The sequence below is a fragment of the Pan troglodytes genome, chromosome 15, assembly GCF_028858775.2.
Source record: "Pan troglodytes isolate AG18354 chromosome 15, NHGRI_mPanTro3-v2.0_pri, whole genome shotgun sequence".
Classification (NCBI taxonomy): Eukaryota; Metazoa; Chordata; class Mammalia; order Primates; family Hominidae; genus Pan; species Pan troglodytes.
In genome coordinates this window covers 60037343-60064284 of record NC_072413.2, presented here as the reverse complement: position 1 = coordinate 60064284, position 26942 = coordinate 60037343, and the positions used below count along the sequence as shown (strand labels likewise).

At 39.7% G+C, this 26942-nt stretch overlaps 1 protein-coding gene across 11 annotated transcripts in view; it reads right to left on the bottom strand.

Moving 5' to 3' along the window:
• The window catches only part of SYT16 (synaptotagmin 16), a 305125-nt gene that overhangs the window by 48525 nt on the left and 229658 nt on the right, over window positions 1–26942 (bottom strand). The window lies entirely within an intron of this gene.

Sequence of the window (26942 nt, the reverse complement as noted above, 5' to 3'; positions counted from 1 at the left end):
TAATCCCAGCACGTTGGGAGGCCGAGGTGGGCAGATCACTTGAGGACAGGAGTTCCAGACCAGCCTGGCCAATATGGTGAAACCCTGTCTCTACAAAAAATACAAAAATTAGCCAGGCACGGTGTCAGGAGCCTGTAATCCTGCCTACTCGGGAGGCTGAGACAGGAGAATCACTTGAACCCAGGAAGTGGAGGTTGCAGTGAGCTGCACTCCAGCCTCGGTGACAGAGTGAGACACTGTCTCAAAAAAAAGAAAAAGAAGAGAAAAGAGACTCATTGTGTGTGTGTGTAACTCATTTAGAAATTTTCTGAATCTTTCTCAGCATCAACAACCCAACCTTTGAAAAATAAGTTGTATTGTACATATTTGAGGTTTACAACATGATGGTATGGGATACATACAGATAGTAAAATGGTTCCTAGAGTGAAGCAAATTAACATATCTATCACCTCACATAGTTACTTTTTTGTGTAACAAGAGCAGCTGAAATCTACTTATTCAACAAAAGCTCCTAATGAAATACAGTTTTATTCACTATAATCCACATCTTATAGGTTAGATCTGTAGACTTGTTCATCCTGCATATCCGCTTTGTATACTTTGACATGCATCCCTATTCCTGCCCCCTGCCCCCTGCCCCTTGGTAACTGTTTTGTTTTGTTTTGTTTTGTTTTTTTAGATTCCACATCTAAGTGAAATGATGCACTATTCCTCTTTCTGTGTCTGGCTTATTTCATTTAGCATAATGTCCTCCAGTTCCATTCATGTTAGGGCAAATGGCAGATCTCCTTTTAAAAAATTTTTCTTTCATTGTCAATATAAAAATCTCCTTCCTTTCTAAGGCATATTTATGTACCACAATTTCTTTATCCATTTGTCCATTGACGGACACTTAGGTTGTTTCCTTATCTTGGCTATTGTGAATAATGCTGCAGTGAGCATGGGAGTGCAGATACCTTTATGAGGTGGTGATTTCACCTCCTTTAGGTATATACCCAGAAGATGGACTTGTGGATCATATAGTAGTATATTATTAATTTTTTTTCTTTTCTTTGAGACAGAGTCTCGCTCTGCCACCCAGGCTGGAGTGCAGTGGCACAACCTCAGCTCACTGCAACCTCTGTCTCCTAGGTTCAAGCGATTCTCGTGCCTCAGCCACCAGAGTAGCTGAGATTACAGGCATGCACCACCATACCCAGCTTTATTTATTTATTTGTTTGTTTGTTTGTTTGTTTGTTTTAGTAGAGACAGGGTTTCACCATGTTGGTCAGGGCCTCCCAAAGTGTTGGGATTACAGGCGTGAGCCACCATGCCCCCAGCCTATTGTTAATTTATTTAGGAACCTCTATACTGTTTTCCATAACAGCTGCCACCATGTACATTCCCATCAACAGTGTGCTAGAGTTTCCTCTTCTCCATACCCTCACCAACACACGATGTCTTTTGTGTTTTTGATAATAGCCTTCCTAATGAAACACCCTTTGAATTATTCATACACTTTTCCCACACCCTTGATATACCAGCACACGGGCCCTCTTTCAGTTTCTCCAACAGGCCGAGATTGTTCCTGCTGTTGAGCTCTTTGACTTTGTTGTTCCTTCTGCCTCCCCCAGGTGTTTATATGTCTGGCTCCTTCACATCGCAGGTCTCAGCTTGACTGGCACTTCATCCTACAGTCCTCCCTGAACACCGTCCCTTAAGTAGTTGCCTTCATAGCACTAAGCTTTAGTTCTCTGTTCTCCCCTATAACTTCCATGAAAATAAGGATATTTCCTATTTTGTTAACTGATGTCTCTCAATATGTAAAACAATGCCTGCTCCACAGTAAGTAGTTCATAAACACTTGTTAAATATTGAATGACTTGGTGAATACCCAGAGTTCTCCTAAGCCTGAGTGTATATCCATGCACACACACATACACACACACACACACATGCACACACACGGTTCCCTGTGCTTAGAATACTCTTCTCCAGCCCCTATATACACTAGTCAGGAATCTAACTCATCATTGAGGTCTCAGCTTAGACATCACTTCTTCCAGAAAGTCCTTCCCTGACCTCTTACAGCAGGTTAAGAGCTCCCTGCATGTGCTGTAAAACAATTTTCTGTTCTCTCTTGTCAGTGCTCCCTCGGATGCCACGGCAGCATTACCTATCTAACTGCAAGTTACCCCACCTAATCTGCATATACCATGAGGGCGAGGAGCACATCAGGCTGCCCACCTTTGCATCCAGGCCCTATCTCCAAGCCAGGCACAAAGTAGAATACTCTGTAAATATTTGCTAAATGTGAATTGGAAACCATAAATAATGGGGAATAATTTTTCATCATTTTATATCCCAAAGTCAAATAGTGATTCCAGAGAAGAATATGGTTGTTCATTCACAGATGGGTCCTGAAGATCACTTCTGAGTCAGAAGCCAGGAAGGAATAAAAAGCCATATTTCAAGTGAGAGAAAATACTTTTAAACACCAGCCTGGTCAAAACATGTATTCTCTGGCTTGTCTAAGAGCTGACATTCGTGAGGTTCTTTGGAAGACTAGCAATAATAACACACTTACTGAGTGCTCATTATGTGCCAGGCACTGTCATAAGTGCCTGACACACAAAACCTTTACAACTATTTCCATTTTTCCAAGAAAATTGAGGCAGAGAGAAGTACACAGCTGGCAGAAGATCACACCGTCAATTAAGAGCAGAACCAAGATCTGATTTAAAGCAGCCAGTCTCTAGCACCCACATTTCTAATCATAGTGCTGGAGAATCAGAGAGAGGTGGTGGAAAGAACTCTCACTCTGTGTACTCACATTAACTAGTGGAGGTCCTGTGGCCAAGTCTCTTAATCTCTCTTATGCCTTGTTTTTGGATCATTTTAAAGGTCTGGATCATCTCCCAGGTCTTTTCTAGCTCTAAAATTCTCCAACTCCAAACTTCCTGCTGGACATGCATCAACATTTGATTTGTTTTTTACTGATCTTCTCTTTTATGGAGCAGCTTCTCCATGAACATAAGAGTACATCTTTGTCATCTCACTTAATTCTATTGGCTGCATCTAACGCCACAGTAGGGCTTGAAAACCTACGTGTCAGAAGAGACTAGATTTCCCAGCATTACTCCAATAAGCTAGGCAAATACCATTCCATCAGAAAACAACCATAATGACCAGTCTCTTCATGCCTCCATGTGCTGGGCATAGCACTCTAGGATGGGATGGACCAATGCATATAGGAGAGATCCAGGGACAACAGGAACAAAATCAAACTACTTCCACCTTTAGAGTACAGGACCAGCTAAGCACCTGGGGAGATACATGAATGTGAGGGGTGTCTGGATTAGACAACAATTGGAGTGCTTTCCAACTCTGAGATTCCATTCTAATTTATATTTTTAGGCCAATTTTTAAAATTTAAGTAGTCATAAGTCATCCATTTCAAATGAGTTAGCCAATGCATGGATATCTTTCCATCTATAAAATTAATAACTGCAACTAATTTATTAGTATATGGTTCTTGATTTTTTTTCAGTGAGCCATTGATCATCCACAGAGCAAAAATTATCCTTGCCTGATATACAATCATACAGTAGTTATAACATTTCCCATATACTAAACATATATACCAGCTACCTTCTTGGGACTTTGCATCTACCCATTCCATGAAGTAGGAATTCTATTCTGATTATATAGATAGAAACAAAAGACAGAGAAAAGTTAAGTAACTTGTCATAAGGCAACAAATTTAAGACATTACCAAAGTTGGGACTTAAGCGTAGCATCTATGTCCCTAACCACTCTGCATATCATCAGATTTCATTGCATTAGGAAGCTGAAGCCCTATCTAGCTTACTCCTCATAGTAAGGTTCAGGGAGCTCTCCTGCTTCCACCCTGAAACCTGTGAAGAGTGCTTTCTTTGTGATGGATAAAGGAAGAGCAGAGCAGTGAAAAGGGCAGTAGTAGTGTAGATGTGAGTGCATACAGGTTTATTGCTCCTTGTGGGATTATAAATACTTCTGCACGTGCTATTCTAAGCCTCACTCCCCAAGGACCTCAGGGAATTCTCAGTCTAAAAATGAAACTTGAGATCTCTTGCAAAGGCCACTGAGCAGCAATAGAAGTCAATAGTGGCACTGTTACAGTAATAAAAGCAATCCTTTATGCAGCATTTATCATATGCCAGGCATTGTTTTACTGCTTGACATATGTTAACTTATTTACCCCTCACAATAACCTAAGAAAGTAGGTACTATTATTATCCCCAGGCTATGAATGAAGAAACTAAGGCACAATGAGGTTAATAACTTGCCACAGTCATAACAGTTTATAAGCAGTGAGCCAAGATTCAAACCCAAGCTGTCTTGCTCCAAAGTCCATGTTATTAATAGTCCATTACGCTCCCTCTACCATCTGTTTCCCCATGGAAAAAACTTCTTAAATTCTGGACAAAATGGATGCAACTGTGTTTTATCACCAGAAAGATAAAATCACATACATTGGGCTGGAAAAGATTTTCATGAGCATCTATTCCCTCTATTTCACATAGAAAAACTAAAGCCAAAAAGCTGAAGTGATTTGCCCACCATCGCACCAAACAAGCACCAATCTAAAGTCTACCATATTCCAAGTCAATGGTTTTTCCATAGCATTTTCCAATCTCTCCCCAATGTTTTCTTTTTTTTTTTTTTTTTCAAATTTAAAGTTTGGCTCTTGTCTATTTGCAAGATCCCAGCTACTTGCCTTTCAGTGTATCTATGCTACCAACTAAATAGCTGATGTGGGTTTCATTTAACTTAATCTTTGAAAATCACAAGGTCTCATCTAAGTTGTGACACTTATTTCAGCAATAACATAGTATTTTCTGAAGCATCATATAAATACCAAGTTCAAATCCCTTTCCAATTAAGTACCAAGGAAATAATACAGTACAAATTTTTATTAAAATCTTTACCTCTTCATCCAATTAACTTGCTAATGTGACAGAAAAAAAGTTACACAATTATCGTAAATGTGGATACACCTTGAAGCTGAAAGACTGTTCATTTCACTCAATCACAGAATTCAGATAGATCTCAGATATCATCTAAACATCTGCCACCAAAGAGAAGACTGACTCTCCCGCAATCTTTCTGATACATGTACTCCAGCATCTTCATCCCTTTATTAACACACAATCAAGGTGCTTACTGTGGGCTTCTTGCACTGGCAGGCAGTTAATGACTTTGACAGGCAGACAGGTATCCAAAAATGACCTATCAATATCAAGTTCCTATTGCTATGAAGCCAGAGTGTTCCTCTCTCTAATTTTTAATCATTTTTTTTCTAGTTGAAGGAGGGGCAGAGGAAATTCCATCTTTATCTTCCAAAGAGACGGGATGGTGGGGTCTTAGTATGACAGAAACTGGCTGCTGGGAGTAGTATCAGCCATGGCTAGAGTGGTTAAGAGTGCAGAATGTGAAGCCAAGCTGACAGAGTTTAAAACTGGGATATTACATTTGCGAGTCTGGGACCTAAGCAAGTTCCTTTAATCTCTCTAAACTTCAGTGTCCTCATTTTGATATCCCTTACCTCTTAAAATTGTTGAGAAGACTAAATGAGATAAGCCACGTAAAGGCCTTAGCATATGTCTGGCATATGGTATACTTTTTAAACGTTTAACTACTATTGTTATATTCATCGTCTTCATCAGCATCCCCTATCATGTCACTGCCCTTTGTGGAAATCCTTTTCTCCAGCTTGGCATTTATACTCACAGGAAAGCATGTGCCCTCTCCCAGGGTCTGACTTTGAGAACTCACCATTAGGGTTGTTGTAGCGGAAGGGTGGAAAATACAAGGGCTGAGGCAGAAGGAGATAAAGCTGGGTTGTACTTCCCACCTTACCTTACAATCCTTTTTCCAAAGCCTGGAGGTGGAGTGCTCTGTAGGAGCTAACAACACTGCCTGGAAGTGGGAAGTGCCCAACACCTGCTCATTTTGTTGCTTCTTTTAAGGAAACAAAATTACCAACTGGCGATGCAAAGAGAGGATTTCTTGAGCCTGTCTGCTGCTACTTTACAGATGGAGAAAAAAATTATAAATGATCAGAGCAGCTCCAAGCTTATTAATTCCTTCCTGCACACATAGGAGCAATGCAGTGGAGGCAAGTATTGCTCACATCGTATAGACGGGAAGTAGAGACAGGTAGGGGTGGGTTGTGCTCAGTGGTGCAGTACCCGAGTGCTACTTTCAACTACAATTTCAGGAAATCCCTTAGATACGAGATTTCTCCAATATCCACAGCAAATGGCTGCCTGTGTTGGTTGGATAAGGATAGAAATAAGGATTTAAAAAAAAGCAGAAGGGAGATCAAAGATGACAACTGCCCACATTAGACCCTAGGAAAAATGGCCACATTTCTAAAAGCACAATCTGGCCATTCCCGGACTCAAACAAGTTAGCAAAAGAGTTTTATAAATTACCCAGTCTTGATTTTTTTCAGACTATTCCCTGAGGAAGTCTAAGGTTCCCCAAAGGAGCTTCAATGCCAATGTAGACGTGGAGGTGTGTAAGGGATGCAATGCACAGGCTGGGCTCTGCACCCTTTTCAATCAGGGCTATTTGGTTTTAATATGCTTTACATTTTCATAAGATTATGCTGGGGGGAGAAGGAAGACTCTGACACATAAAGTTTTAAAAACATTGATGTAAACAAACTCCTTCATTCTCCCTCATCCCCCCCTCAAATAGAGAAACTAAGGCTGAGGCTACTTAAGAGACTTCAGTACAATCAAATAGCTAGTAAGTGGCAGAAAAAAGATCAACATCTGGTCCTCCTGCAAACATCTGTTTTGTCACCCAAACCTTGTATGAGATGTTTTGACAACTCCATTTCACATAGGAACAAAGCGATGGCACTTGTAATAGTTAAATATGAGTGAGTCAAATAGAAAATCTTCCATTACAATTAGCAACATACAAAGCACTATACTAGGCAACAAGTTACAATATTGAAAATTTCGGTTCTGATAATGGCAGAGTGATTCAAACTAACCCCTCTACAAGTAAAAATTATAAATTCACAACAACATTTTTTAAGTCAACTATTTGAAGGCATGGTGAGCAAGAGCAGGCAGAAATTGGAGGAGATCCAATTTCTGAAAGAAGGGAACATAGATTATATATATACTTGCTGTTTTTTTTCATTGCTCTAGCAGCTACTGAGAAAGAGGTGTTAAAATCTCTAACTTTTATTTTGAAATTTTATTTCCCCTTTTAGTTTGTTACTTCTCCCTTCGTGTATTTTGAAGCCCTTAATAGGTGCATACACACTTACAATTTTGTGTCTTCTTGATGAATTGACCACTCTACCACTACAAAACATACTTCTTTCTTTTTCCTAATACTCCTTGTCTTGAAGTCTACTTTGTCTGATATTAATGTAACTGCACTAGCTTCCTTATGCTCACAGTTTGCATAACTCATATTTTTTAATTCTTTCATTTTCAACCCGTCTGTGTTTATATTTAATGTATGCTTCTTATAGCTATAATACAGTTGGGTCTTGCTTTCTTCTTCATTTTGACAATCTGTACTTTCAAGTGAGATATTTATTTAATTTGCATTTAATGTATGAACATTGCTAGGTTTAGGTATGTCATTTTGCTGTTTGTTTTCTATTCGTTGCATCTGTTTTTTCATCTTCAGTTGCTCTTACTACTTTATGTATGTGTTAATAACCTGTTTGCTTAGAATTCAATTTTAATTTGTCTATTAAGTTCTTTGGCTATACCTATTTTCATTTTCTTCTGTCAACGGTTGTTCTAGGGATTGTGTCCTAAGTGAATCACAGTCTATTTTAAGACAGTGTTATATCAATTTACAAAATTTACACGTTGCATTATACAATATTATACCACTCTACAATGATTTGTACTTTGCAACAGTATAAATAATTTACCTCCCCTCTCCTTTGTGTTACTGTCATCTCATATTTAACTTCACAGTTTATCAACCCCACAATGCAATACTGTATCTTTTATTATCTCTGTACCTTGACATACAGTTGATCATAATGACATGCACTTGAAAAGAGTGTTCTGCAGTTTTGGGATATAGAGTTCAATAAATATCAAATAGTACCAATCTCTACACAACTCTTATAGAAAGAAGAGAAAGAAAGAACATTTCTCAACCCATTTTATGAGGCCAGCATAATCCTAATATAAACACCTTCTAACAAAGATATTACAAGTATAGAAAATCATATGCCAATATCTCTTATGATTATAGTCATAAAAAATCCTCAGCAATATATTAAAAAAAGAAATCCAATAATGTATTTAAAGGATTATATATTATGACCACATAAGGTTTACCCTAGAGAGGCAAGGTTGGTTTAAGATACTAAAGTTGATGCAATTCACCAAATTAACACAATAAAAAAGAAAAACCAAATAATCATCTCAACACATACAGAAAACAATGCTGACAGAATTTATTGTCAATTTCTGATAAAAAAAAAATTTCACCATCCTATGGATATTTCTCAATCATGAAAGAAAAGGAGTGTAGGGAATCTACTAAAACCCTATAGCTAAAATCAACTGTGAGAACTACTTAGTGAATTTGGCAAGGTCATTATATAAAAATCAATTCTATTTTTATATTCTACTAACAAATTACAAATGAAATTTTTTAAAAATTCCATTTAGAAAGAGCATCAAAATGCACTAATACTTAGAAGTAAATTTAACAAAAGGCATTCAAAACTCTCACACTAAAAGCAATAAAACATTACTGAGAGAAAATAGAGGACTCAATATTGTTAAGATGCTAATTTCCCTCAACCAGTGTAATGATTTAAAGCAATCCAAACATAAAGGACCTAGAGTAGTCAAAATAATTTTTAAGAAGAGCAAAGTAGGGGGACCCACCTATCTGATTTTAAGACTTATTACGTAGCTACATTAAATCAAGACAACTTGCTATTGGCAAAAGGATAGATCAATAAATCAATGAAGCAGAATACAGAGTCCAGAAATAGTGCCACACAAGTATGGTCTATTATTCTTTCACAACAGTGCCAACGTAATTCAATATGAAAGTCTTTTCAAAAACTGATGCTTGAGCATATGGGTATCTATTTGGGAAAAGAAACATCAACCCTTCTATCTCACATTGAGTGTGTGTGTGTGTGTGTGTGTGTATGTGTATACATATACACATATATATGATTTTGATTAATTTATATATGTAGCTATACATATATAAAAATTATATGTATATATACATATATATAAATTACATATATATAAATTATACATATGTATACATATGTAAATTATATATGTATTAATTACATATATATGTAATTAATACATATATATAAATTAATCCTAAATCTAACTGTAAAACTTTAAACTATAGAATACCCAAGGGAAAACTTCAGAGCAATCTTTTGTGACCTGAGGATATACAAAAGCATTAACCATACCAGAAAAAAATTTCTAAGTTGGACTCCATCAAAATTAAAAACTTTTGCTCTTTGAACAATGTCATTTACAAAAAGGCAAACCATAGGCTGAGGGAAAATAAAGGGCTTCTATCTAGAATTTATAAAGACCCTTTACAACTCATAAATAACACAACCAACAAAATTTAAAAATCCAGACACTTCATAAATTAATGTGTACAAATGGCCTATAAACAAATGAAAGATGCTCCACATCAGTGATCATCAGGGTAAGACACAGTAAAATCACATGAGATACCGATAAATTGAGGGCTGTTTTAAAAAATCTTTTCTTTTTTTAAGTTCAGGGGTACGTGTGCAGGTTTGTTACATAGGTAAACTTGTGTCATGGGGGGTTTTTTTGTACAGATTATTTTATCACCCAGATATGAAGCCTAGTACCCATTAGTTATTTTTCCTGATCCTCTCCCTCCTCCCACCCTCCACCTTCCCAAAGGTCCCAGGGTCTGTTGTTCCCCTCTATGTGTCCATGTGTTCTCACCATTTAGCTCCCACTTGTAAGTGAGAACATGTGGTATTTGATTTTCTGCTCCTGTGTTAGTTTGCTAAGCATAATGGCCTCCAGCTCCATCCATGTCCCAGCAAAGGACATGATCTCATTCTTTTCTATGGCTGCATAATATTCCAGGGTGCATATATGCCACATTTTCTTTATCTAGTCTACCACTGATGGACATTTAGGCTGATTCCATGTCTTTGCTATCGACAAAATTTTAAAAACCTGAACATATCAAAGTCAAGGAAGCAAAGCATCTGGAGCCCTCATACACTCCTGGTGAAAATGTAAAATGATAAAACTACTTTTGAACACTATTTGGCAGTTTCTTAAGAATTTAGGCCAGGCATGGTGGCTCATGCCTGTAATCCCAGCACTTTGGGAGGCCAAGGCAGGCAGATCAACTAAGAGCAGAGGTCGAGACCAGCCTGGCCAGCATGGTGAAACCCCATCTCTACTAAAAAATACAAAAATTAGCTGGGCATGGTGACACATGCCTGTAATCCCAGCTACTCAGGAGGCTGAGGCAGGAGAATCACTCACAGGAGAACCTGGGACGCGGAGGTTGCAGTGAGCCGAGATTGCACCACTGCACTCCAGCCTGGGTGACAGAGCGAGACTCCTTCTCAAAAAAAAAAAAAAAAAAAAAAAAAAAAATTTAAACATAACATACATTTGACCATATAACCTAGCCACCCACTTCCAGATATTTTTCCAAGAAAAACAAAGACACATGTTCACACAAAGACTTACAAATGTTCATAGAAGCTTCATGTGTAATCGTCAAAATCTAGAAGCAAACCAAAAGCCTGGCAACACATGAACAGATAAACAAATTGTAGTATATAAATACAATGAAATATTACTCAGAAATCAAAAGGAAGGAACTATTTATACCTGCAACAACACGAATGAATCTCAAAAGCATTAAACTAGTGGGTAAAAAGGTAAAAAGAATGTGCATTATATAACTCCATTTTTATAATAATCTAAAAATTCAAAATAATATATAGTGACAGAAAACAGATCCATGGTTGCCTGGGGTGGGGTTAGAGAGAGAGATGGATTACAAAGAGGCAGAAGGAAATTTTTGGAGTGATGTAAATATATGTTTTCTTGACTGTGGTATTTGTTTCACAAGTACAATATGTCAAAACTCATCAACTTGTGTACTTTATGTATGTGCGGTTTATTGTACTTCAAGTGTGCCTCAATGGAGTTTTTTTAAGTGGCTTAAAAGAAATCTATATCTTATAGCAGCCTTACCTCTTTCCTTTGCAAGACCCAGAGGATCTCCCCTTGGTGACTCAAATATTCCCAGCATTAAGTCATTTCTGTGCAGTTGAGAAAGCTCAAATCCATAAGTCATGAGCCAATAAGTACTTGTCTTCCTGCCCTAAACCTAGGAAAGAAGCCCGAGTACCCATGAAATGTTGCATTTCTCTACTCCCCACTGTATTTACCTGGGAAGTTCTTCTGGCATTCCTATTTATATTGTGAGTTCCTAGACAAGCCTTTAAATCCAGCCGAGAGCTTACTTGTCTGACCCTACCCCCATGTCTCCAGTTATTGGACCCTCTTCCCTGTCCCAACAGCCACGAACTAAGGTCAAACCCAACTAACTCTGAATACAATGATACTACAACCTGGGCCCTTCTGGTGCCATATTCAGCCCACTATATTTATGCCTATGAGAAAAAGCGTTTACCTATTGTGATGGTTAATATTGAGTGTCAACTTGATTGGACTGAAGGATGCAAAGTATTGTTCCTGGGTATATCTGTGAGGGTGTTGCCAAAGGAGATTGACATTTGAGTCAGTGAACTGGGAAAGGCAGACCTACCCTCAATCTGGGTGGGAACCATCTAATCAGCTTCCACCATGGCCAGAATAAAAAGCAGGCAGAACTGGGCTCCTGGCTGACCACGGGGCCTTTGCACGGCCTGGGCTTTGCGACCGCAGTGTCCTCCTCCTGTCCCCGGTCGTGCGCCGTGCCCCTCAGCGCGGCTCACGTTTCGGAACACGTCTGACTTTCATGCCTCCCGAAGAGCCTCCCTGCATCCCGTGCCCCCTGCTCGCTGCTGCCGCTGACCCTTGGGCGCTGCGCTCGTCCAGAGCGTGCTGTCCTCCGACGCCGTCAGAACCTAAGCTCCCTGCAAGCTGGGACTCCGCCGTGTCTTCATTGCCTCCAGGGCAAAGCAACTGCTTGCAAGAGAACAAAAGTGTGTTCAGGTGCACAGAGTAGAAAATTCAAGGAGCCTGAAAGGGTATTTGGTGAAGACTTGATGTGTTTTTCCCAGTCCTAACCTCCAAGGCCCAGTTCTCCCCTGGGGCAGAGAGAAACCCATTTCTTACGTGTCTACAAAGAAAGTCTATGCAGGAACATCTACGTGCGCTTCTGCAAAAGGTCAGTTACTTTACTCGGGGCCTTTATACTTAACGTAGTTTGGAGAGCGCCCCATGCATTCAGATACAGGTGGGATTCATCCGGAAACGGAGTTTTATAGCACCAGAATTTATCCCCTTTCCTGTGGAAATTTAGGGTTTTTGCTGTCTTTTATAACGAACAATGCTAGCTTGACTATTCCTTGTACAAACCCTTTTTTGCCCAAGTCAGACTATTTTCTTAGGTTAAATTCCTTGGTGCAGAAGTGCGAGGGCTGTATTTAGGCCCCTAAAGGGGTGGTACCAAATTGCCCTCCCCCACCAGCATAAGAAGGGGCTGGTGACATCCTTGCCCAAGCTGGATTTTGCAGACCTGGTAGACGTGAGATAGTATTTCACTGTAGCTTTGTGTTTCCTGTAAGTATAATCGAACGTCGTGATGTTCCTGTCACATCTATTTTACGTTGCTCATTGTTACCACTGATAATCATTTCGAGATTGGAAAATATGTTTATTATAAACGTTTGACTATTTAAAAGCAAAAAAAAAAAAAAAGCAGGCAGAAGAACGTGGAAAAAGTAGACTGGCTGAGTCTTCTGGCCTCCATCTTTCTCCCACACTGAATGCTTCCTTCCCTTGAACATCGGACTCCAAGTTCTTCAGCTTTGGGACTCTTGGACTTTCGACCACAGACTGAGGCTGCTCTGTCGGCTTCACCACTTTTGAGGTTTTGGGACTCAGAATGGCTTCCTTGCTCCTCAGCTTGCAGATAGCCTATTGCAGAACTTTACCTTGTGATCATGTGAGTCAATACTCCTTAATAAACTCCCCTTTACATATACATCCATCCTATTAGCTTTGTTCCTCTAGAGGACCCTGACTAATACACCTATATCAGCCCCAAGTTGTCCTTGCATCTTTGAGCAGGGATTTGTGTTGCTGATTATTCACCTAAGGGATCCACCCCATATCAAGGGCTCCTCTAGCCTCTTTGAGGCTTATTTTCTTTCCCCACCAGACCAAATCCATCAAAGATAAAAGAAAAGCCATGATGAAAGTACTGACAGGTAGGGTGATTGGTTCTGACTGCAGGGATCACAAAACCCTCACCACAGGTAGTATTCTAAACAGATCCATATCTGTAGTCAGATTCACTGCGCCCTCCTTTCTCACTGCAAGGACTCTCTCAAGTAACGATGTTTTCTGAACATTTGGCTTTGATGATTACTCTAAGCTGTTTCATCACTGCAAAAAGATTCACCTAGACAAAAGCAAGTGTGAAACTGTCAGCCTCTCTGACTCTTTTAAGCTCTGCTGTCTCATTTGTATGCCTCCTACAAGGGAATTGCTTGATAGGACCCAAGTGTTGTGTTGTTTTCCTACTATGGTGGCATTTGCATACAAATTAATGGCCAAGACTGTAATTTACTCTGCTGAGAACTCAGGTGACCTGATAATTAAATTTCTGCACATGCAGAGAAAACACAAAACCAAACAGTTGTTCTTGCTTTCTTTCCCCAAACCCCCAATATTTCTCTATCACTCCAATGAATCCTTACAAGCAAATGTTGAGTCAACATTTTAATTTACAAATTCTCTGATTAGAAAGATTTTTTTTTAATCTCATTGCCATAGATTCTAAAATGAAGGGCCTGGGATGTGTAAACAGGCTGAAAAAGATCATGAATGGCTCTTGCAATTTTCAGGTGTTGTGAGTTTCTAGCTTTCTAGCTGTTCAGTTTATTCACTAGTCTTCCTATCCCATGCTGTAAATCATCCTCAAGGCAATTTCTAAAGTTATTCTTTTATCTCACAATAGAGGCAAGTCAAGCTACAGAGATAATTTCTATAAGGCAGTTATAAACTCTCTTCAGCATCGACTGTATAATGAATATGTCCAAATATATCACAACTGAAAATAAATAGACTGAATATTAAGAATAGACTCACTAGCCAGGCACGGTGGCTCACATCTGTAATCCCAGCACTTTGGGAGGCCAAGGCAGGCACATCACCTGAGTCCAGGAGTTTGCAACCAGCCTGGGCAACATGAGGAAACTGTGCCTCTACAAAAAAATACAAAAATTAGCTGAGCGTGGTGGCACGCACCTGTAGTCCCAGCTACTAGTCAGGCTGAGGTGGGAGGATTGCTTGAGCCTGGGAGATTGAGGCTGCAGTGAGCCATGATCATGCCCACTCCAGCCTGGATGACAGGGTGAGACCCTATCTCCAAAAAAAAAAAACTCACTTCACTAAGTAACAGCTTTTATAAAGGCCATATTCAAAAAAAAAATCATACAATCTGTAGATCAGCTATTTGGTGGTGGTATGCTTATACTAGAATAGCATCCCCCAAATGATTCCCTGGTAAAATCTAATAATAAATAACTTTTCTCCATTTGCAAAAAGAAAAATGGAAAAGGTTTTCTAAATGTTCACTTTTCCCCTAACACTTCTATGCCGTGGATGCCTGCTATCACACACATGCTGACAAGAATAAGCAGGTAATAAAACACATGAATATTAGCAAAGAAACTTGGAAATAGCTAATCATGTTTCTTTCCCCAGCTTGCTTTGTCATGGATATGCACATTCATGGCTATGACTGTTAAATGGCTTCCATAATCTAGTCATATTTTCCACTGGTAAAATGGTTCCTGATTCATGATTAAAATAAATCCATTAAAGTTTCATGGGGTTCCACAAAAAGCACCTCGACTTTTTAGGCATTCAACCACCTAAAAACAAGCCTGGCACCATTGAACAAAAAATTGCCATAGGTATAATAATGCCTTTTGTTCCATTCATTTTCATAATTGTCATACAGAGTTTAGTTTACCTTCTATTATTTTATTTACATTTTCTAAATAGGTTTATGTAGTCGTGACTCCCCTAACATTTCTGAGGAATTTGCAGTCTTAATTCATACTTTTCTAGTCTCTGCCCTTAACATCTATTATACTATTAAGAATAAAGCACATGCTTCAATAGTGAATGAACAAAGGAATTTAAAAATTAGTACAATACTGTATTAGGGTTCTGCAGAGAAACAGAATCAATAGGATATAAATATATATAGAAAGATTTGTTATAAGAGATGAGCTTATGCAATCATGGGAGCTGAGAAGTGCCAAGGTCTGCAGTCAGCATGCTGGAAACCCAAGAAAGCCAGTGAGGTAGTTTCAGTCTGACTTTGAAGGTCTGAGAACCAGGGGAACCAATAGCGTAAGTTCCGGTCAGAGTCCAGATACTTAAGAATCAGGAGAGCAGATGATGTAAGTTTCAGTCTGAGGGCAGGAGAAGGCTCATGTCCTTGAGAAAGGATCCCCTTTCCTCTACTGTCCAAAAAACGTCTTTTTCATTTCCATCTGAGACTTCATCAGAATGGACTTTACTGTTCACATTTCTACCAACAATCTGGACATGATTATTTACGTATTCTCTTAGAAGATGGGAGTTTTCTCTAGAGCTCTCCTCTTTTCTGAGCCCTTACCAGAATCACTTTTAAAAGTTCCTTCATGACAATTTTGGCGTCTTCTAGCATGTACTTCAAAACCCTTCCAGCCTCTACCCATTACCCGGTTCCAAAGCTGCCTTCACATTTGTAGATATTTATTACAGCAGCACCCCACTGCTCAGAACCAATTTATGTCTTTCATGCTGCTATAAAAAAGTATCACAGACTGAGTGATTTATAAACAGCAGACATTTATTTCTTATAGTTCTTGAGGCTAGAAATCTGAAATCGGGATGCCAGCATGCTTAGGCTCTGGTGAGGGCCCTCTTCTAGGCTGCAGACAGCTAACTTCTCTTTTTATCCTCACATGACAGAAAGAGAGCTCACTAACTCCCTTGCCTTTTCTTATGAAGGCACTAATCCCACTCATGAGGGCTCCACCTCCATGACCTAATTAATTCCCAAACACTCTACTTCTAAGTACCAACCCATCAGGATTATGGTTTTAACAAATGAGTGTTTTTTGGGGATGTAAACATTTAGTGCATAACACCCCACAAACACACAGAAGATAATACATTAGAGGGATTCAACTAGCTTAAGGAAGGATGGAAAACAATCAAAGAATACATAGTAATCTCATGCATATGTGGAAGATTTACAAAAATTAGGCCTATATTAGGCCACGAGAACAGAAGCTTCAGAGCTACAATTAGACCACATTCTAATTTCAACACCGTTAAAAATAAAAGTCTCTTAAAAATTATAAAAATGCTTTTGGAAACCAGAAACCACATTTTTAAATAATTGATGGGTCAAAGAAAAAGCCCTAATTGGAATGATAAAATATTTACAACTGAAAAATAATGAACACATCACATGTCATACATTTGTGGGGTATAGTTAAAGTGGTACTTAAAGGAAATTCATGGATTAATCTAATGCACATATTAGAAAGCAAAAAAAGATTGAAAAATTAATATGATAAATGGTCAACTTAAGATGTTATCAACCAATAGTTTAAACCAAAGCAAAATACAAGGAAGAACTATAAAAGATAAAAGCAGGTATTAATAAAAATATTAATATAAAGAAAACATAACAAAATCAGAGACGATAAAGACTGCATTTTTTAAAAATGTTTCCCAGGCTGGAGTGCACAGCTCACTGCAGCCTCAACCACCCAGGCTCAAGGGATCCTCCCCACTCAGCCTCCCAAGGAACTGAGACTACAGGTGTGTGCCACCACACCCAGCTAATTTTCTAATTTTTTATAAAGACAGAGTTTCACCAGGTTGCCCAGGCTGATCTCAAACTCCTGGGCTTAGGTGATCCACCTGCCTTGGCCTCCCAAAGTGCTAGGAATACAGCCACCATGCCCAGCCAAAAACTGCATGTTTTAACGATAAGCCACTAACAAGATCGACTGAGATATAAGACTATACATACAGTGAACCTTTAAAAATCCAAAGAGAAAAAAATAAGTTTAAGCAACTATGCAATTTTATAAAGAAAAATACAGGGAGGTGGAGCCAAGATGGCTGAATAGGAACAGCTCTAGTATACAGCTCCTAGCGTGACTGATGCAGAAGACGGGTGATTTCTGCATTTCCAACTGAGGTACTGGGTTCATCTCACTGGGTAGTGCCAGACAGTGGGTGCAGGACAGTGGGTGCAGCACACCGTACATGAGCCAAAGCAGGGTGAGGCATCGCCTCACCAGGGAAGTGCAAGGGGTCAGGGAATTCCCTTTCCTAGTCAAAGAAAAGGGTGACAGATGGCACCTGGAAAATCGGGTCACTCCCACCCTAATACTGCACTTTTCCAAAGGGCTTAACAAACAGCACACCAGATTATATCCCGCACATGGCTCGGAGGGTCCTAAGCCAACGGAGCCTCGCTCATTGCTAGCACAGCAGTCTGAGATCAAACTGCAAGGCAGCAGTGAGGCTGGGGGAGGGGCACCTGCCATTGCCCAGGCTTGAGTAGGTAAACAAAGCAGCCGGGAAGCTCAAACTGGGTGGAGCCCACCACAGCTCAAGGAGGCCTGCCTGCCTCTGTAGGCTCCACCTCTGGGGGCAGGGCATAGCCAAACAAAAGGCAACAGTGACCTCTACAGACGTAAATGTCCCTGTCTGACAGTTTTGAAGAGAGTAGTGGTTCTCCCAGCACGCAGCTGGAGATCTGAGAACGGGCAGACTGCCTCCTCAAGTGGGTCCCTGACCCCCAGTAGCCTAACTGGGAGTCACCCCCCAGTAGGGGCGGACTGACACCTCACATGGCTGGGTACTCCTCCGAGACAAAACTTCCAGAGGAATGATCAGGCAGCAGCATTTGCGGTTCACCAATATCTGCTGTTCTGCAGCCACCACTGCTGATACCCAGGCAAACAGGGTCTGGAGTGGACCTCCAGCAAACTCCAACAGACCTGCAGCTGAGGGTCCTGACTGTTAGAAGGAAAACTAACAAACAGAAAGGAAATTCACACCAAAAACCCATCTGTACATCACCATCATCAAAGAGCAAAGGTAGATAAACCCACAAAGATGGGGAAAAAACGGAGCAGAAAAACCGCAAACTCTAAAATTCGGAGCGCCTCTCCTCCCCCAAAGGAACGCAGCTCCTCACCAGCAACAGAACAAAGCTGGACGGAGAATGACTTTGACGAGTTGAGAGAAGAAGTCTTCAGAAGATCAAACTACTCCGAGCTAAAGGAGGAAGTTCGAACCAATGGCAAAGAAGTTAAAAACCTTGAAAAAAAATTAGACGAATGGCTAACTAGAATAACCAATGCAGAGAAGTCCTTAAAAGACCTGATGGAGCTGAAAACCATGGCACGAGAACTATGTGACGAATGCACAAGCCTCAGCAGCTGATGCAATCAACTGGAAGAAAGGGTATCAGCAAAGGAAGACAAAATGAACGAAATGAAGCGAGAAGAGAAGTTTAGAGAAAAAGGAATATAAAGAAACGAACAAAGCCTCCAAGAAATATGGGACTATGTGAAAAGACCAAATCTATGTCTGATCGGTGTACCTGAAAGTGACGGGCAGAATGGAGGCAAGTTGGAAAACACTCTGCAGGATATTTTCCAGGAGAACTTCCCAAATCTAGCAAGGCAGGCCAACATTCAAATTCAGGAAATACAGAGAATGCCACAAAGATACTCCTCGAGAAGAGCAACTCCAAGACACATAATTGTCAGATTCACCAAAGTTGAAATGAAGGGAAAAATGTTAAGGGCAGCCAGAGAGAAAGGTCGGGTTACCCACAAAGGGAAGCCCATCAGACTAACAGCTGATCTCTTGGCAGAAACTCTACAAGCCAGAAGAGAGTGGGAACCAATATTCAACATTCTTAAAGAAAAGAATTTTCAACCCAGAATTTCATATTCAGCCAAACTAAGCTTCGTAAGTGAAGAAGAAATAAAATCCTTTACAGACAAGCAAATGCTGAGAGATTTTGTCACCACCAGGCCTGCCCTACAAGAGCTCCTGAAGGAAGCACTAAACATGGAAAGGAACAAGCGGTACCAGCCGCTGCAAAAACATGCCAAATTGTAAAGACCATCAAGGCTAGGAAGAAACTGCAACAACTAACGAGCAAAATAACCAGCTAACATCATAATGACAGGATCAAATTCACACATAACAATATTAACCTTAAATGTAAATGGGCTAAATGCTCCAATTAAAAGACACAGACTGGCAAATTGGATAAAGAGTCAACACCCATCAATGTGCTGTATTCAGGAAACCCATCTCACATGCAGAGACACATATAGGCTCAAAATAAAGGGATGGAGGAAGATCTACCAAGCAAATGGAAAATAAAAAAAGGCAGGGCTTGCAATCCTAGTCTCTGATAAAACAGACTTTAAACCAACAAAGATCAAAAGAGACAAAGAAGGCCATTACATAATGGTAAAGGGATCAATTCAACAAGAAGAGCTAACTATCCTAAATATATATGCACCCAATACAGGAGCACCCAGATTCATAAAGCAAGTCCTTAGTGACATAAAAAGAGACTTAGACTCCCACACAAAAATAATGGGAGACTTTAACACCCCACTGTCAACATTAGACAGATCAACGAGACAGAAATTTCACAAGGATATCCAGGAATTGAACTCAGCTCTGCACCAAGCAGACCTAACAGACATCTACAGAACTCTCCACCCTAGATCAACAGAATATACATTCTTTTCAGCACCACACCACACCTATTCCAAAATTGGCCACATAGTTGGAAGTAAAGTACTCCTCAGCAAATGTAAAGAACAGAAATTATAACAAACTGTCTCTCAGACCACAGTGCAATCAAACTAGAACTCAGGATTCAGAAACTCACTCAAAACCCCTCAAATACATGGCAACTGAACAACCTGCTCCTGAATGACTACTGGGTACATAACAAAATGAAGGCAGACATAAAGATGTTCTTTGAAACCAACAAGAACAAAGACACGACATACCAGAATCTCTGGGACACATTCAAAGCAGTGTGTAGAGGGAACTTTATAGCACTAAATGCCCACAAGAGAAAGCAGGAAAGATTTAAAATTGACACCCTAACATCACAATTAAAAGAATCAGAGAAGCAAGAGCAAACACATTCAAAAGCTAGCAGAAGGCAAGAAATAACTAAGATCAGAGCAGAACTGAAGGAAATAGAGACACAAAAAACCCTTCAAAAAATCAATGAATCCAGGAGCTGGTTTTTTGAAAAGATCAACAAAATTGATAGACTGCTAGCAAGACTAATAAAGAAAAAAAGAGAGAAGAATCAAATAGATGCAATAAAAAATGACAAAGGGGATATCACCACTGATCCCACAGAAATACAAAATACCATCAGAGAATACTATAAACACCTCCACGCAAATAAACTAGAAAATCTAGAAGAAATGGATAAATTCCTAGACACATACACCCTCCCAAGACTAAACCAGGAAGAAGTTGAATCCCTGAATGGACCAATAACAGATTCTGAAATTGAGGCAATAATTAATAGCTTACCAACCAAAAAAAAATCCAGGACCAGATGGCTTCACAGCCGAATTCTACCAGAGGTACAAGGAGGAACTGGTACCATTCCTTCTGAAACTATTCCAATCAATAGAAAAAGAGGGAATCCTCCCTAACTCATTTTATGAGTCCAGCATCATCCTGATACCAAAGCCTGGCAGAGACACAACAAAAAAAAGAGAATTTTAGACGAATATCCTTGATGAACGTTGATGCAAAAATCCTCAGTAAAATACTGGCAAACCGAATCCAGCAGTACATCAAAAAGCTTATCCACCATGATCAGGTGGGCTTCATCTCTGGGATGCAAGGCTGGTTCAACATACACAAATCAATAAACGTAATCCAGCATATAAACAGAACCAATGACAAAAACCATATGATTATCTCAATAGATGCAGAAAAGGCCTTTGACAAAATTCAACAACCCTTCATGCTAAAAACTCTCAATAAATTAGTTATTGATGGGACATATCTCAAAATAATAAGAGCTATCTATGACAAACCCACAGCCAATATCATACTGAACGGACAAAAACTGGAAGCATTCCCTTTGAAAACTGGCACAAGACAGGGTTGCCCTCTCTCACCACTCCTATTCAACATAGTGTTGGAAGTTCTGGCCAGGGCAATCAGGCAGGAGAAGGAAATAAAGGGCATTCAATTAGGAAAAGAGGAAGTCAAATTGTCCCTGTTTGCAGATGACATGATTGTATATCTAGAAAACCCCATTGTCTCAGCCCAAAATCTCCTTAAGCTGATAAGCAACTTCAGCAAAGTCTCAGGATACAAAATCAATGTGCAAAAACCACAAGCATTCTTATACACCAATAACAGACAAACAGAGAGCCAAATCATGAGTGAACTCCCATTCACAATGGCTTCAAAGAGAATAAAATACTTAGGAATCCAACTTGCAAGGGATGTGAAGGACCTCTTCAAGGAGAACTACAAACCACTGCTCAATGAAATAAAAGAAGATACAATACAAGATACAATACAATGAAAGAGGATACAAACATTCCATGCTAATGGGCAGGAAGAATCAATATCATGAAAATGGCCATACTGCCCAAGGTAATTTATAGATTCAGTGCCATCCCCATCAAGCTACCAATGACTTTCTTCACAGAATTGGAAAAAACTACTTGAAAGTTCATATGGAACCAAAAAAGAGCCCGCATTGCCAAGTCAATCCTAAGCCAAAAGAGCAAAGCTGAAGGCATCACGCTACCTGACTTCAAACTATACTACAAGGCTACAGTAACCAAAACAGCATGGTACTGGTACCAAAACAGAGATATAGATCAATGGAACAGAACAGAGCCCTCAGAAATAATGCCGCATATCTACAACTATCTGATCTTTGACAAACTTGACAAAAACAAGAAATGGGGAAAGGATTCCCTATTTAATAAATGGTGCTGGGAAAACTGGCTAACCATATGTAGAAAGCGGAAACTGGATCCCTTCCTTACACCTTATATAAAAATTAATTCAAGATGGATTAAAGACTTAAATGTTAGACCTAAAACCATAAAAACCCTAGAAGAAAACCTAGGCAATACCATTCAGGACATAGGCATGGGCAAGGACTTCATGTCTAAAACACCAAAAGCAATGGCAACAAAAGCCAAAATTGGCAAATGGGATCTAATCAAACTAAAGAGCTTCTGCACAGCAAAAGAAACTACCATCAGAGTGAACAGGCAACCTACAGAATGGGAGAAAATTTTTGCAACCTACTCATGTGACAAAGGGCTAATATCCAGAATCTACAATGAACTCAAACAAATTTACAAGAAAAAAAAAACCATCAAAAAGTGGGCGAAGGATATGAACAGACACTTCTCAAAAGAAGACATTTATGCAGCCAAAAAACACATGAAGAAATGCTCATCATCACTGGCCATCAGAGAAATGCAAATCAAAACCACAATGAGATACCATCTCACACCAGTTAGAATGGCGATCATTCAAAAGTCAGGAAACAGCAGGTGCTGGAGAGGATATGGAGAAATAGGAACACTTTTACACTGTTGGTGGGACTGTAAACTAGTTCAACCCTGTGGAAGTCAGTGTGGCGATTCCTCAGGGATCTAGAACTAGAAATACCATTTGACCCAGCCATCCCATTACTGGGTATATACCCAAAGGATTATAAATCATGCTGCTATAAAGACACAGGCACACGTATGTTTATTGCGGCACTATTCACAATAGCAAAGACTTGGAACCAACCTAAATGTCCAACAATGATAGACTGGATTAAGAAAATGTAGCACATATACACCATGGAATACTATGCAGCCATAAAAAATGATGAGTTCATGTCCTTTGTAGGGACATGGATGAAGCTGGAAACCATCATTCTCAGCAAACTATTGCAAGGACAAAAAACCAAACACCACATGTTCTCACTCATAGGTGGGAATTGAACAATGAGAACACATGGACACAAGAAGGAGAACATCACACACTGGGGCCTGTTGTGGGGTGGGGGAAGTGGGGAGGGATAGCATTAGGAGATATACCTAATGTTAAATGACGAGTTAATGGGTACAGCACACCAACATGGCACATGTATACATATGTAACAAACCTGCACGTTGTGTACACGTACCCTGAAACTTAAAGTATAATAATAATAAAATTTTAAAAAAGAAAAATACAAAACATACAGACCAACAACCATTACAGAAATAATATTTAGAAAAAAATTCCAAAAGACTTAACATACCCCGATGCTTTTATACACCTTTGTCCAACCTTCAAAGACTAGGTGACTGCTCTTTTATAGAAGCTGTTTTAGAAGGAAAAACTTCCCATATAATTATATGAGAATAATGTAAACTCAAGGAAGATAATTTATACAGTAGAGCAATCTCACTTATGATCCTAGTAGCAAATATCCTAAACTACATAGCAGCAAACAAAATTTATTTTATTTATTTATTTATTTTAGACATAGTCTCACTCTGTCACCCAGACTGGAGTGCAATGGCGCAATCTTGGCTCACTGCAACCTCTGCCTCCCAGGTTCAAGCAATCCTCCTGCCTCAGCCTCCTGAGTTGCTAGGATTACAGGTGCGTGCCACCATGCCCAGCTAATTTTTGTATTTTTAGTAGAGATGGGGTTTCACCATGTTGGCCAGGCTGGTCTCGAATTCCTGACCTTGTGATCCACCCGCCTCTGCCTCCCAAAGTGCTAGAATTACAGGCGTGAGCCACCGCACTCACCACAAAATTTATAATGTATTAAAAATAGTTGTCGTTGGTATATGCAGAGGATTGGTTCTAGGACATAACCCCCACATATGCTTATCAGCACTTACTCAGGTCTGGCAGTCAGCCCAGCAAAACCCACAAAGACTTGGAACCAATCCAAATGCCCATCAATGATAGACAGGATGAAGAAAATGTGGCACATATACACAATGGAATATCATGCAGCCATAAAAAAGAATGAGTTCATATTCTTTGCAGGGACATGGATGAAGCTAGAAACCATCATTCTCAGCAAACTAACACAGGAACAGAAAACCAAACACCTCATGTTCTCACCCATAAGTAGGAGTTGAACAATGAGAACACATGGACAGAGGGAGGGGAACATCACACACCAGGGCCTGTTGGGGGTGGGGAGGCAAGGGGAGGGAGAACATTAGGACAAATACCTAATGCATGCGGGGCTTAAAACCTAGATGATGGGTTGATATGTACAGCAAACCACCATGGCATGTGTATACCTATGTAACAAACCTGCACATTCTGCACATGTATCCCAGAAATTAAAGTAAAATTAAAAGAAGAAAAGAAAAGTCAACCCTCTGTATAGTCAAGTTTTGAATCCCAGGAATACTGTAATTTCTCTTTCGTTTCCTATTTTTTTTTTCAAAGACAGGGTCTTGCTCTGTCACCCAGGCTAGAGTGCAGTGGTACAATCATAGCTCACTGCAGCCTCAAACTTCTGGGCTCAAATGATCCTCCCTCCTCAGCCTCCAAGTTGTGTATTTTTGATCCATGTGTGATTGAAAAAGACCCCCATAAAAATGGAACTATGCAGTTCAAATCTATGTTATTCAAGGGTCAGTGGCACATTAAGAATAAGAGCCTATAGCATAGGCCAGTCATGGTGGTTCATGCCTGTAATCCCAGCACTTTGAGAGGCTGAGGTAGGAGGATTGCTTGAGGCCAGGAGTTCTAAACTAGCCTCAGTAACATAGCAAGATTCTGTCTCTACAAAAACAGTTTGTAGCAGTCATGCAAAGAAGTTTAAGTATCATGAAAGTCTCTTAAATATAATTAATCTCATTGACAGGTTAGGGATGAAAAACATATAATCATCTCAATAGATGTGGAAAATCAATTTTAAAAACTTCAACATCAAGGCTGGGCGCGGTGGCTCATGCCTGTAATCCCAGCACTTTGGGAGGCCAAGGCAGGTGGATCACGAAGTCAAGAGATCAAGGCCATCCTGGCTAACATAGTGAAACCCTGTCTCTACTAAAAACACAAAAAATTAGCTGGGCATGGTAGTGGGCGCCTGTAGTCCCAGCTACTCAGGAGGCTGAGGCAAGAGAATGGCGTGAACCTGGGAGGCGGAGTTTGCAGTGTGCTGAGATCACACCACTGCACTCCAGCCTGCGTGACAGAGAAACACTCCATCTCAAAAAAAAAAAAAAAAGAAAGAAAAATTTCAACATCCATTCCTGATTTTTTAAAAAAGAAAGTCTTAACAAACTAGGAATAGAAGATAACTTTCTCAACCTGAGACAGAAAATCTATCAAGCATCACAGTCGATAGCGAAACTTTAGCATTCCTCAGAGATAATTCAAGACAAGAATACTTATTCTCATCACTTCCTTCTGAGGGGGTACTGGAGGTCTTAGAAGTACTACTATAGGACGAGAAAAATAAATGAAGTACATGAACTGGAAAGCAAGAAATAAAATTTCAAAAATAGAACTTTCTATGTAAAAAAAAAAAAAAAAGAGAAACCACAGACAACCTTTAAAACCATTAAGAATTTATCAAGGACACTTCTGTTTCTGATCAAGATGGAATAACAAGTACCAAATTTACCACCACATAGACATAAAACAGGCAAAGATGGGGGCATAAACAATGGTTCTCAAGATACTGAACTCTAGTAAACAAAAAAACAGGGATGCCTGAGAGGTGAGAAATGAGAAAGGTAAGTCCTATGATTGTCCAAGCTGGCTCCCTAGAGAAAATTACCAGGCCACAGCTCAGAGAAGAGGACTCAAGACAAGGCTGGTGGTTTCCCTAATTTGAGAAGATGGAGTTAGATGTCCAGGGAGGTCAAGGACTAAGAGCTCACAGAAACAGTATTAAAGAGGAAACCTGCCAAGAGAAAGAACTCCAGAGATATACAGTATTTGAGTGTTTAGCGGAATACTGATCAATACATGCATGTGAGGATTCAGAATCATGGAAAGAACCACTTGAAATGATTGGCAGGAACAGTACCCAGGGCTCACTGAGAGCCACGAATAGTGCCTGTTCCAACTAGAATGGAAACCTCATTATTAACAGTGCACAGGGTAAACTCTTCAGAAAGATTTGACCTCAGTAATGAGGAACAATCAGCCCCAGGTAGACCATTGCTTTAGCCCTTCCTAACAAAGCTTAAAGCAAGATCTGAAATGATTGAAGAGCCACTATATAACTTAACAACATCCTGGAACAAAGCTCAAAAATATTTATATATATCTTGCACGCAAAGGTAAAATTCACAATGTGTGATATTCAATCAAAAATTTTTGGGCTGGGCGTGGTGGCTCACACCTATAATCCTAGCACTTTGGGAGGCCGACATGGGAGGATCACTTGAGGCCAGGAGTTCAAGACCAGCCTGGTCAACATAGCAAGATCCCACCCCCACAAAAAAAAGCAAAAGAAAAAAAATTTTAGGGATGCAGAAAAGATAATATACCCATAATGAAGGGGAAAGTCAATCAATTGACATGGAGCTAGAAATTACACAGAGAATAATTAGTAGGAAAGGACAGTTTATATTACTATATTCCATATATTCA